The 14,618-nt window shown below is 41.0% G+C and overlaps 1 protein-coding gene across 1 annotated transcript in view; it reads right to left on the bottom strand.

Annotated features, from left to right (window-relative positions):
- ADCY2 (adenylate cyclase 2) overlaps window positions 1-14,618 on the bottom strand; it is a 433,375-nt gene that overhangs the window by 222,669 nt on the left and 196,088 nt on the right. The window lies entirely within an intron of this gene.

Here is a 14,618-nt window from a genome sequence, read left to right as displayed (position 1 = left end):
ATGTAACTTGTTGCTCTATTCATGATAAAAACCGTTCATGTTCACAAAAATTTGTGGTGGGAGGGGAGAGAAAAATATATAAAGAAAAACTACAAAGAACCTATAATTGTCCTGCCCACGAAGAACTTGGTGCCATATTTTCTTTTGTCAAGACCGTTACCTTGTTCCAAAGGAACCAGGTTCATTCTGAATGCAGAGTTTTGCTTTGCTTTTTTAATTTAACATTTAATCTGATTTTTTTCAGATCATGAAAATTCTGTAGAAACAGGATTTTGAATGCTTAGATAATATTCAGTTCTATGACTATATCATAACTTAGTTATGTCTATACTATCTTTATTAATATTCTTTATTAATAAAGAATACTTTATTACTTACTTTATTAATATTCTTTATTAATATTCTTTGCATTTGCTTTACGCTACAGTGGTCAACCTCGTGTCTAAAGCTTTGGCCTCATATTTAATCATTTCTCAGGCTCAATTAGTAAAATACACTGAGTTGAAAGCCTTGAATATTTTAAAGTTCTTGATACATATGGCAAAATCGCTCCGAGAAAATGTTCCACTGATACTCTCACCACCAGTGTATGACCATGGTCTTTTCAAGGCCCACTATTAACACAGAGCAAGTGGTACAAACTAAATAAAACTGATGATCATGTGTTCGGGGCTAGACCTGCACAGGTCTGGCAGGGCATGCACGGTCACACCTGCAGAAAATGTCCCTCTGCTCTCACCCCCCTCCACATGACCCTACCTCTCACCAAACCGGCACTCATCCCTTCAACAACAAAGGCAGAGCGTCTGTGTCCAAAAGCTCTGTGCTCCTTGCTAAGGGTCTCCCACTGACACAGGTCAGCTTAACACATCAGTCAACTGACACGGGCAGCATGCATGCCAGGACTCAAACACTCTTGGGGGAATTTTTATTCCTAAGCCTTCAAGGTTCCCATGACAGGACTTCACAGAGAACCATGCCATCCTCCCTCTGCACAGTGTAGTACTCCCGATGATTAAAATATTAGCTCTGTGCATTGCTGAGTGTGTGTGTGTGTGTGTGTGACATGCATCTGTGTGTGATTTGCATATGATACATGCATGATACATGTGTACATAATATGCATGTAAGATTTCTGTGATGTGTATGGTGTGTGTGATTTGTATATGTGATATATCCACGTGACACGTGTCTCTCTCTCAGTGATTCATGCATGATGTATGTATGTGGTACACATGTGTACCTGGTATGTGTTATGTGAATGATATGTGTAATGGATGTGTGCATGTCGTATGTAATTTATATATGGGATAAATGTGTGGTTTGGGGTAGTGTGTGTGGTGTGTGTACATCATGTGCACACCTGACACATGCATGTGCTCTGTGTGTGCCTCAGCACAGAACAGGGGAGCAGTGTGCTCGTCTTCGGTGTTGCTCCCAAGCATTTCTAGTTGCACAGGCTCTGTTCCTTCCCACTGCCGTCCTTTCCCACATCACCCCCGTGGATGTCAGTCCTTCGAGGATGTGGGAAAGCCCGTGAACTGCCTGGCTTCCTGCCTGAGCACAGCTCATTTCAGAGCCGGGCCCAGGGGTACACTGTTAATTTAGTCCTGCCATGCTTTGCTTCTGCAAAATGACCATCTGCTTCGCTAAAGATTCTTCAGACCTTGACATTGCTGAGTTTGCTTTGAAGAACAGTGACCCAAAGAATGCAGGAACCAGAAGTGCCAACACAAACCAGACTGCCCGGAATTAGAAAGCACCAACTCTTTCCTTGTTAGGTGCAGCTGAAATAATAATAAAAATAACTGTGATTATCTATAAGAGCTTCTTCTTTTTCTCCTTAAAAATGCCTTCAAACAAAGACGCAAACATTTTAGGAACTCAGTTCCTCCAAAATAAGAACCAAATGTAAGCAAGGGAACTGAATAAAGCCATCCCCTGTCCCCTGGCCTCCCTCAGCAGGGAGTACGAAAGGGGCATCTCTATTACAACTCTGCCTGCCTGACCCAGTGCCCTGGCAACTCTGCAATGTCATGGGATGGAAGGAAAAGCCTTCTTTCGCTTACTCATTCATCCATTCATCCATTTGGTCAATGGATGCTGCATTGCTTCCAACAACATGTAATTCGAACCCTCCCTGGCTATAGATAATTAGAAAGAATGCACTTATAGATTTTTATTTGGATATGTAAAGGAAATGCTTAAGAAATAAACAGCTAAGAGTTTTAATGCCAAGTTGTTATGGTCTTTCTCTTCTGGTGGAAAATTTAATCAAATTACAAGCATTTTTCTGATCCCTGCTTTCATCCTAAAATACCACAGTCTAAGGTTAATAGAATTAGTCCTGGTATTTTAACAACTACACATATTTACATATGTGATTGATATCCTAAAGCATTTTTCCGTCAAAAGGGTGCATTCATATAATGACTCTATAAAACCTAGGGCACAAGGAAGTGATGCGGTTAAGGTTTTCTTTTCAAAAATAATATCACAGCATTTTACTTCCTAGAAGACTGTTTAACACACAATAAAACACACAATAAAAAATCCTATTTTCACAATGTTGGATTTATTTTATAACATCATACTGTCTTGATGTCTTCTTTTATCTCGTTCCTTCATTTAGCTACTCTCACATCTGTCAGAAAATAGGAGAAGAAACTTAGCTTCCCAAGAGATGTCTTGGAAGAAAATAAATTGTTTAAGGTAATAACAGCAGCCAAGGTTCACCATGAAGTTTCAGATTAGGCCTTAAGATCAAGCTTGACCCACGATCCAGAATCTGTGCAAACCGGACTCTGCTCAGTTATCACAGAAGCCTGGTTGTCTCCACCACTTTCCATTTCCCCAACTTCACTTGATGTGAGGGTGGGAAGATTGGTCAAAACTTGTCAGTGATTCTCAGGAGATGCATAAATAATCAGTCCTGTGCTGGTGGGAAGGCCGGTACCCACCAGCAAACTCTGATTCTGCTTCTTTCACAGCCATCACCTTGCCTTTCCAAACACACCTTGTTTCATTCTTGCAAGTCCAGAAAGTAAAACAGCCAGGAAGATGGACATTTTTGTTATTTCATTTTATAGGCAAGGAAACAAAAGTCTACAAAATTAAGAGACTGGAGGGCAGGGCTCCACCAGGCTCTCAGGATTACCCCATACCCACCCACATGGCCCTGATTCACATGGGCCAGGGCACATTCGTCTAGCGCAATCCCACCCTCTACTTGGGCATGGGGAAAGTATTTCTGAAGAATTTCTGAAGAGACATGTGTAAGCTTTGAAGCAGCTAACATCATCTTCCTTTACAAAGCATTTGTATTTGATGCTATAAAGTGCCTTCATCATTTAAAGTTCTTTTAAGTGGCTGCAGTTTGGAGACCACACGTCCATGGAGCATTTAACTATGATGCTGGTACATCGACGTACGTTCAGAGGAAAGTAACAGGACGTGAGGCCGTTCCTAACGGGATCAAATGACCAAGGGCAACTGACCCGAGCAGGGTTATTTCACCCAGGAAAAGGACATTTAAGGATGTGAGCTCACTGTCTTCAAACAGTTGAGAAATTATCACGAGGATTAGGTGACCACTCAGGTCCTCTGTGACTCTTTTAAAGAGTTTTAAAATTGTTCAATACTCCCATTCTTAACCTCAGGTTAGGGGTTGCCGATTACAATGTCCACAGAGGTCAGCAGGCAGCACACATGCAAGCTGAGGGTGGGGTGAGGCTCCTGGTAACAGATGAAGCCCCATCACTCAATACCATGATTTCCCTGTGAGCTCACTGCACAGGGCTGGAGGAGAAAGGACAGTACAGCATTTAAAACAGGTCCTCAGCTTAAAACAAAGCAGATCATAAATATGCAAAAACACCAATTATAAGTCAAAGGATAAAAGGGATTATAAGAACTTGATGAACCGAGCTGCAAATGAATATTCAGCAAGCTCACTGCATCTCATAAGCATCAAATTTGGCTTAAATAAAACAATGCTCTTGCTTGGGAGAGAAAATGATCAAGGTAGAATTTTCCTTAACTGAGCTCTCAAACATGGCTACAGAGAATCACAATTCCATCTCCTCAGCATTTCCTGCAACCCCCAAAGAATTAAGTTTGCTATATGCCCTGGCCCCAGGATTTCTGTTTTTTATCAGCCTTTTAGTATAGACCAGAAACACTGTGCTTTGGCTTTAACATCTAATGATCCTCAGGTCACATGTTGGAATCTTCTTCTAATTTAAAATCCCTCCAGATAAGGAGTGGAGTCAGAAAATATTATGGGCTGAATGTCATGTCCTTCCCAGATGTATATACTGAAGCCTTAACTCCCAATATGATGGTATTAGAGGTGGGACCCTTGGGAGATAATTAGGTTTAGATAAGGTCATGAAGGTCCGGTCCCCATGATGAAATTAGCGTCCTTATAAGGAAAGGAAGAGACTCTCTCTGTCTCTCTCTGTCTCTCTGTATCTGCCTGTCTGTCTCTCTTCCTCTCTCTGCCATGTGAGAAGGGGTGTCTGCCAGGAAGAGGGCCCTCACCAGAACAGAATCATCAGCACCTTGATCTCAGCCTTCCCAGCCTCCAGGGATGTGAGAAATAAGTATCTCCTGTTTGCACCACCCAGCCTGGGGTGTTTTGTTATGACAGCGTGAGCTAAGACAGAAAGTTATGAAGAAAATTGAAAAACCAACCACCTCAACAATGGGTGTTATTAGCGTTTTGGTTGGTTAGACTGGAATTGAAAATTGGGAGTCAAATGCAATTTGATTTCCTATGGAAATGGCCGCTAGAAATAGTACTGTTGGTTGTGATTATTATTTTCATTATTCTCTTTTACATTAGAGCTGTTATTAGTAGGTCTTTTTGAATAGCATACATTATGCTATTTTTCCAGCTATATTTGGGCTAAAGGGCTAAAGAATCTTACACTTAGGGTTCAAGTTTGGTATCACAGCTAGATAAAATTTCAGGGAGGAGTTTGAGAGTCATTTGCTTCTCTCAGGAGTGTTCCACCAGCTCATTACAGGCCAGTGGAAAGAGATGGGCCTAGAAGATACTCAAGATCTTGATAGAAAGTTCCTCTCACAAATTAAGTCATTGAGAACACATCTTCCCTAGAAGGGAAAGCTGGCTTCACCCTGCAGAAACCCAGACTTGTACATCTCAGCTCAGGGATTGCAAATTTGAAACTGATGGGGAGAAAGCTGGCTTGATTAATAGTTTAGAATAACAAAAAGGAGACAAAACATAGAGTTTCCAATATTCAGAACTCAGTGGAAGAAGAATGCACAGACTCCATCCACCGAGATCCATAGGTCACTCTGCTTTCCACAGAGGAGTGCACCGTCACACGTTTGTTCTCTCATCCAGGCTCTCTCTGATTTCAAGCACGTGGAAGAATCTTAGCTTTCAGGGTTTAGTTCCCCTCTACCACAGGAGCAAGAAGAGCAAACAAATAAGCTGTATGGAAAGGAGGGAGCTGCTAACTCCAGAACTCATAGACCACTTCTCCTGTGGCCAAAATGGGACCAGTCATTTCCTTTCTGTTGTTAACTTACTCTGCAGGCCATTTCTGTAAAACAACACCAGCAGACACTCTTCTCCCCACTCTCTTTGTTTCACAGAGCTCCAAGCCCAATTGGGAGTTTACCTGTGATTACAAAGGACTTTTATTAGAGTTAGTCTCCATCTGGTCCAAACTGTCTCCTGCCCTTCTGCTGGCACAGTGACATCTGAATGATTGCATCTGACATTCTGTCAACCAATCGATGATTAACTGAACTTTACATCTTTACTAGTACCCAATAGAAGCCACTGTCTCCTTGGTCTTTGTGAGTCCACATAGTTGAATGAAAGTTAATTATTCCAAAGAGGTTCCACTCTTTCAGAAACCCAGAGGACGAAGCAGTGCTGGATTGTCCAATGGGCTTAATAAATGCTGGTTTCTGGGTATTCCTGAACCTTCTCTCCCATATATGATGACATATGCGCAATAGGAGAACACTTCTAAGTGCTGTGTCTCAGTGCATTTCAAAAACTTTAGAAACATATAATTATATACTAATTAAAACTCAAATTTTATTCACCTTGAATCAGCTCACCTAAGGATCTGCACTAAGCAATACAAAATTTGCCTAATTCTGGTGATTTCAGTGGACTTACAAGTGAAAAAAAAAGATATTTGAGCACACTTTAGACTTTAATTTAGACAGATAATCTCTCTAATTAATCTGGATCAGTGAAATTTAGCTTCGTTTAAACACTATACACAATTATCTTCACTTATCACTGCTTTATAGGTGACACATTTGATCCACATTTAAAAAGTTGAGGCAACAGGTGTTCAGATTCAGTCAACAAACATGACCAAGGCTATCAGACACTCCAACCTGTGCAGCTTAGTTTAAGATGAAATGATACACCACTTCATGTGAGATAAATATGTCTCTTCAACCAACAGTGCGCAAGAAGGGATGCACATCTTTTATGGGTACTCGGGGTACATTTGCATGGCTACCCCATTGGCAACTTGCATTATGACCTACTTGTGACCCCATTTATAACCTACACAATAGTAGATAAATTAGAATTAAGCAAACCAAGCACAATATACCCTGCCAATTATGACTGAAGAAGAGGACACCTTATTGTTGAGTGGAACTAAATGTAGATATCAAATGTAACATGATAACAGAGGGACAAGTTTGCTGAGGGCAATAACACCACAGGGATAGCACAGCCAATCCTGGGTATGAACTTAAACATGACATTAGCAAGTGCATTCACACGGAAGTGATAGATTGCAAAGTCCTGTGCAGTCACGGACTCCAAATACAGGAGAAAAAACAATGAATGCTATGATTCTCAAGGTCTACCCTGGAATTGCCCTTTTTAATCAGACCAAAAGATATTCCATAAAGTCATGCTGTGATTAAAAAAGATAAATAACTGCTTGGCTGCATAACTGAAACCTTCTGCAAATTGGAAAACAAAGAAATTTCCTATTACGAACTAAACTAGATGTTTCATTAATGATACTAATTAGGGGAGGGGATGGCTGGCAGCAGCTTTCCTTTTAACAGGATAAAAGGCTGAAATGCACTTAAAAGTAGTGTCTCCCCGGAGGGTGCTCCTGGGTTTCCTCGTCACCTTCTTTCTTCTCCTACTGAGGGTTTTCCTGAGGAGTGGGTCTTGGAGGAAGCAAAGAGATTTATACCGTTGACACCAGACTCTGACTTCTGAGCAATTTCAACCAGAGAATATATTGGGCTGGCCAAAAAGTTCGTTCGGGATTTTGTACGCTGCTACAGAAAAACCCGAACAAACTTTCGGGCCAATGCAGTGCATTAGTTCCACCCAAATCACCAAGAGGCATCTCATGCTCTCTCACAGGGCCACGACCAAGCAGCTCTTCCCAGTCAGCACCATTCCAGGACCCTAATCAAAAGGAATGGGTTTTGCTAAACCCGTGTGTGCGCTAATCTCCTTGGGCTGCAGGGACAAAATACCACAGACTCAGTGGCTTAAACAATAGAAATTTTTGTTTGTTTCTTTGTTTACAGTTGTGGAAGCTGGACGTCCAAGATCAAGGGGTCAGCAGGGTTATTTTCCCCTAAGACTTCTCACCTGGCTTGTAGATGACCACCTTCCAGCTGTTTCCTCACATGGCCTTTTCTCTATGCAAGCCTGTGTGCCCCTGGGGTCTCTCTGTGTGTCCTAATCTCTTTTTCTTATAAGGACACCACCCTAATGGTCTCATCTTAGCTCAGTCACCTCTCCAAATGCCCTGTCTCTAAATACAAACACATTCTGTGGTACTCAAGGTTGGGCTTCAACATTACTCTCTTAACTTTCATATAGAACACAGAGCAGTGCTAATTATACTTATCATGTTATACACTGCATCCCCAATACTTATTTACTTTATAACTGGAAGTTTGTACCTTTTGACTGCCCCTCACTCAATTCTCCCACCTCCAACATACTACTGAGGTTTTTTTTTCTATTTTTTTAATTGAAGTATTCTTGATTTACGATGTTGTACTAATTTCTGCTGTACAAAGGACTCAGTTATACACATGTATACATTCTTTTTTTATATTCTTTTCCATTATGGTTTATCCCAGGAGATTGGATATAGTTCCCTGTGTCTTTAAAACTATTGAATTTTAAAGACAGATTATTTATAAATTACCAGAAAATTCCCTTAAAGGTTAACCCTGCATTCTTTAGAAATTTGGGGCTGGTAGCTCTTTTGCAGAAATGCCACATACTGCTGATGGCTTAATACAAACTAAGACATTCATTACATCACTTCATTTGTTCAAAAAACATTTATTGAGCATTTATTTATAATCAACTAAATGTTATATTCTCCCCACCCAAGAAATCAACCTCGCTGACAAAAATGTAATAAAACAGACCGATAATAAATGTCAACAAAGCAAGCAAACAAAGGCAGGTGATGCAAAGCAGGCTTCTAGGAGCTGCACAGGTGAGATTTCAGAGGGGTGGCCGTGATCGTCCTACCGTTAGGGTTCCCCATTAGCGGGCCGTCTTTATGAGACTTATGGATGCCTGTGGTTGAAGGAAAACTGCTGATAAACTGAGCATGCATCGCATACATCCTCCAACATTACTATAAACTTTTACTTGCAAAAAGTAAAACCACTAATGCAGAGGTTCCCAAATTTTCTTGTTTCACAATGCCCGTAGTGTCTTCTTAATATTTTCATAGCATTCCTAGGCCAAAGGAGATATCTAACAGTCTTGTTTATTAAGTAGTAAGGTCTGAACTGCTTAAGCATTATGCCCTAACAGCTTAGGAGTTGTTGGAAGAGAAATCCAACATATATATTGAAATAAAATATTATAATTTTATTTCATTCTTAAGTAGCCACTTACTATGTGACTTACTACGGGCCCTCAGTAGTCAGTGTGTCTGTTGAGCATTGCATCTGCACAAACACTAGACTCGGATTCAACACCGCCACCCACATTTCCTATCCTGTCTTGATTTCCCCAGGCCACTGTTCTTTTTCCCGGTCACATATGCCAAAAACCCAGCTTGACAACAAAAGGAATGCAGTGCCACCTAATATTGAAACCATCAACTACCTTGAGTTGATTTCCACAGTGACAGATGTCCAGTGTTGCTAGGTTCCCCTTGAAATTTTAAAATATCCTGGGATGCCCTGGTGGTGCCTTAACACATGGTTTGGAAAGCACATCACTAATGACATACAATTTCAACATCAATAACAAAAATATATTAACTAATTAGGTAGAATAAAAAGGGTTATTAAACTCATGATGGGTCTGCTACCTATTTTCTCCTTAATCGACTCTGAGAAGACACACGTGATTCGACCAAAAATATATGAGACTTCATATGGGGAATCTAATTTTTTTAAAAAAATAATACTAATGAACTTATTTACAAAACAGAAACAGACTTACAGATATCGAAAACAAACTTATGGTTATCAAAGGGGAAACATGGGGGGAAGGGATAAATCAGGAGCTTGGGATTAACAGACACACACTATTATATATGAGACAGATAATCAGCAAAGACCTACTGTATAGCACAGGGAACTCCACTCGATAATCTGTGATAACCTATATGAGAAATGAATCTGAAAAAGAATGAATACACGTATATGCATAACTGAGTCACTTTGCTGTACACCTGAAACTAACACAGCATTGCAAATCATCTACACTCCAATAAAATTGAGTATATATATGTATGTGTATATATATATATATATATATATATATATATATATATATATGACTTGCTGGCAGTTTACACAGAGGTGTCTGTTTCTCCCAAGTAAACCCGAGCTGAAAGTATTATTGTGCAGATTCTCGGAAGCTGCAGCCCGGAGTAGCAATGGGTTTAACCTTCTGGGTTCAGGTCTTCTCTGTGTCATTAGTGATAGCAACTACTTCCTCCCCAAGCCAACTAGTCTTCCTTGGGGACAAGAAGCCGCAATTAAATATACCCCGTGAGTCCAGTTTCAGTCAAGGGCTCACCCAAAAAAGATGGCGTATGCAAAAGAGGCAAAGTCTCATGAAATGACAATTTACAAAGGTTTTCAGATGGTGGGTTTCACATACACTGTCTCAGCCTATCAAGAAAATGAGTTAAAGCCCAAACCCTCATTTGGGACCATAATGATCATATTTTTAAAATCTCCAGTGTTTTCCAAGTCTAAATACATTTCTGTGATGAACTAACATGCTTCCTGATGGTGTGAAGAAGCATTTCAAGCCAGGAATGAAACAGAAATCTATCCAAGGCTACTAGAATTCCAAAGAATGAGTATAAAAAGTTAAAAATACTCATTTCTATTTTCCAGTGGACATATTACGTAATAAACCTGCCCACTAAAATTCCAGAGTAAAATTATTAGATGAGCAGTCCAGGGGTACTAATTTTTTAAGGACAATAATAAAGAGTAGAATTCTTAGTTCACAGCTAATGAAATTCCCTTTATTTTGCATCATATGTAAATCAGTCATTAACCAATTAGGGTAATGTTTACTATCTCACAATTTAACTATTTGAGAAACAGTTTGATGCCTTTTTAGAATGAGTTTGCAAGGATATTTGGAATATGAAATTCAATAGAAACAGCAAAGAAGTTTATTGCTATAGGTTTAAAAGACAAAGAGGAATTATCTCTACACTGAGAAATTATCTCTATACTGGAAAGAAGAGGCAGGACATGCAGAGCTTCCCGTGATCAGGTGGTCCTGAAGGTTGTTTTCCCCCCATCAGAGAAACGGAAATGTTGTGCTTGCTACAGGAAATAGTTTTCACACCTTAAGGATTTCTATAGGCAATCACACACTGAAAGATGCTGATGAGAAAAAACCGTGCCTAGCATCAAAACCACATGGGAGTAGAATTGGAATGGAGGAAACGGTTTGATTTTAGAATATGCATTTAGAAATTTCTTTGTTGGGATGAAATTTGACAACCAAATTCCACCACTTGCAAGAAAAATACCTTTTAACCTTGATGCAGAAGAAAACCACACAGCCTGGACCATCACCTTGATTATCAATTGTCTCCAGGCAACAGGGATTTCAGGCTCCAGTTCATGCCCGCTACTTCTGTCATCAATCTCTCCCTCTTTGAACCATTCCCAGCAGCAAGCAAGTCTGCTCCCAACCGAGCAGTGCCTTCCCTAAATACAACACAACCCTGCCTTCTTCTTTATTTCTCATTTCCCTTAACAGCCGAACCTCAATGGCTTGTCTACTGAAGCTCTTCCTACTTCTTTGGCCTCTGATTCTCCATATTCCATTTCAAACTATGTAGCAACCCCAAGAAGCCACAAAAACTACTCTTGTCAAGCTCACTGGTTACCTACAACTTCGTCAATCCCATCCACTCCTTTCCACGCTCCCCTTACCGTGACTCCCGAGCAGCATCCTCAGCAGAGCTGGTCCCTTTCTCCTGCCAAGGATCCTGGTCTCTCTCAGCTTCCTTGGCCCCATGCTCCCTGGGGTCTGGCCATTCGGCTGAGTCCAATGCTCTGACTCAAATACTGCCCTCTCCGGGGCTCAGTCTAGGTCCCTTTCTCTTTAAATTTCTCCATTTTCCCCTTGCAGGGACATCCATATACCTGGCGCCTTCTTCAACACCATCTAAATAGCACCAGCTCCCAAAGGTGGACCTTGAGCCCAGACCTTCCTTCTGAAGTCTAGACCCAGAAGAGTTGGCCTGCCCACTTTAATGTCTACACTGAACTCTTCACACATCTTGCCCCAGTCTGCATCTTTAGTTTCTATTCATGCCCTACCCCTCAGTTCCGCTCAAGGTACTGTGCCCTCCTTGGGGGTCATCCAGCTTGCCCATCTCTCCAGGCTCAAGGTCTTTACACACACAGTTCTCTCTGCCTGAGAAGCTCCTTCCTGCCCCTCTTCCTGTGTGGGGCCTACTCACACCTGGCTTCCATGACAGGCCTGCCATGAGCGTGCTCCATGAGGGCCTCCTGGTAATCCACCAGCTGCACCCTGCTATGTCTCCCAATATCACTTTGCTTCCCAAAAGGTGATAGCTTGTGTTTACCCATTAGCTTATTGCCTGTCTCTCCTGTTTTGCTCTATGGTCCATGAGGGCAGGGATCCCATCTGTTTTATTCCATTATGGATACATTGGGTAATTTGTATAGGGTCTGTCATAACATGTTCTTGCTAAATAGTCTCTGTTTCTTTTTTCGCTTTTGTTTGTTTTGCTTTGTATTTTTGTCTCCATTGGGTCTTCATTGCTGCACGTGGGCTTTCTCTAGTTGCAGCAAGCGGAGGCTACTCTTCATTGCGGTGCACAGGCTTCTCATAGCGGTGGCTTCTCTTGTTGCGGAGCAGGGGCTCTAGGCACATGGGCTTCAGTAGTTGTAGCACGTGGGCTCGGTAGTTGTGGCTCACAGGCTCTAGAGTGCAGGCTCAGTAGTTGTGGCGCACAGGCTTAGTTGCTCCATGGCATGTGGGATCTTCCCGGACCAGGGATTGAACCTGTCCCCTGGAAGGTGGATTCTTAACCATTGCACCACCAGGGAAGTCCCTGGTAAATATTCTTTGAATGAATGAATATAATTCCTCATATCCACATGATTCACTACACCACAATTGGAGAGATACTAATTCATATACTGAATAAAAATATTTTTTTTTCATTCAACAAATATTATTGAGGGCCCACCATGTGACAGAAGCTGTTCATGGTACAGGGACTATAATTTTAAGTAAACAAAAAAGACAAAAATTCTTGTCCTGGTGGAGCTTAAATTTAACTATGATTTTTGGCTTTGGATCAATCCACTCCATTATTCTGCCTTTCACATTTGGGGAGAAAGCTTCGTAATTGCTTTGTCAGATGTCATCCTTAAGAGAAGGGTTATGCTTTGACATATACCTGATGTCCCTTCAGTAATTCCATGCAAATAACACCTGGGACAGACATGAAGAATTTGGACCCAAAATTGTCCCATCAGATTTAACCTGAAAAGGATGCAGATACATGTTTCATCACCTGAAAGACAATGCAATTCTGGCCAGATTTGATTCTGATCTGTGGGGTGAACAAAAACATCTGAAGAAAGATATGTGCAAAAAAGGAGGGAGGTGAGTGGGTGGTAAAGATTTTAATTTTGGAAGCAGAGAAAGAGACTAGTCTCTGAGGAAAACAATGTTGTCTGGAAGAGAAGTCGTCTTGTCAGCGGATTCCAGTACCTGGCCCACCTGGCTGGTGTATCCCTCTAAGTGGAGCCTCATAGTTTAGGCTTTAGGAAATGGATTTCTTAGGCCATACATTCTCAGCAGGGGCTCCAAGAGGGCAAACACTGGTTCTCGGGGAAAGCCAAAAAATTAATCTTTTAATGCATGATACACAGATATGCATACATAAATAGATATGCAATATACCTGTGGTATTAAAATGTCATGGGGGATTGGTTAGAAAAAAACATTTAAAAAGTCTTCTTAAGAGAGTAGTAATGGAGAAAGGTCGAGAAACATTGCCTTAAACATACAAATCCCCACTCCACCTGTGTTATAACTAGGCTCATGGGTGACCTTTGGACAAGGTGGCTTCTTGCTATAGAGAGAGAAGATAAGAGATGATTTTATATGAACAACTAACTGGTCTACCCGATAGGCATATTCCACATGATAAACTAATACATTGGCATCCTGGGTTTAAATATCATTCTTTGCCACTTTTGTTAGAGCAAGTCAGCCTCCCACATTTGGTAGAGTTTGGATTACTAACAAGGTAACACTTCAGAGCTCTCCAGACCACGGGCCACTCCCTGTAGAGGAGCCAATGCCCCCGGCAGACAGATGCTACCTGTGTAGACAGGCTTCCCCAGGAGACACATCTGTCTGATTACATCATTCTTTGAAGCAAGACCAGCTCATTTATGACCCCATCAGCCACAGATTAAAATCCACCCTTCTTAACCTTTGTATCTTTCCCATTGGTAATGTACATAAACTACACCCAATTCTGTACAGGTCTTTTGCCATCTCTTACAACTATAGTGAATCTAATAAAAACATCACCATAACATACAAATGCAAATTTCATGCACAAACTGTGCTCTATTTAGAGAGCCAGAAACTTATATTTTAAAGCATGCTTTCGATTCTAAGTATGATACAAATACGTCTTCTGATTTTGTTGTTAGCAATCAGAAAAGCAAGATAAACTTCAGTAAGGTCCTTACCTCACCAGAGCTCACTGCACCAAACTTCTGAAACAGGCTGTGCATTAGAATCACCTGGTGCTTTAAAAGGATGCCTAAGTGCCCAGAGCCCACTCCTGGAGACTCAGTAGGTTATTATTTTTTTAACATAAGTCTCCCCAAGTGCATATGTTTTCCACTACCACTGGAGAAACTAATGTCAATAAAAAAGTAGATAGCTAAACCCGAATATTGCCAGAACAAAGAAACAATTCAAGTGGAGGGAAGAGCTGAGAATTTAACAATGGATTGAATAATGGCTAATGCTAATGAGGATGAGCTTCTCCAGAAGAAGGAGGGCTTTGCTATTCAAACTAAAGATGGGAAGTGTGGTGTACTTATTTAAACCAAAT

This window comes from Stenella coeruleoalba (assembly GCF_951394435.1).
Source record: "Stenella coeruleoalba genome assembly, chromosome: 3".
In the NCBI taxonomy this organism is placed as follows: Eukaryota; Metazoa; Chordata; class Mammalia; order Artiodactyla; family Delphinidae; genus Stenella; species Stenella coeruleoalba.
Note: the sequence above shows the minus strand (reverse complement) of the source record. Positions and strands in the feature narration are given on the sequence as shown.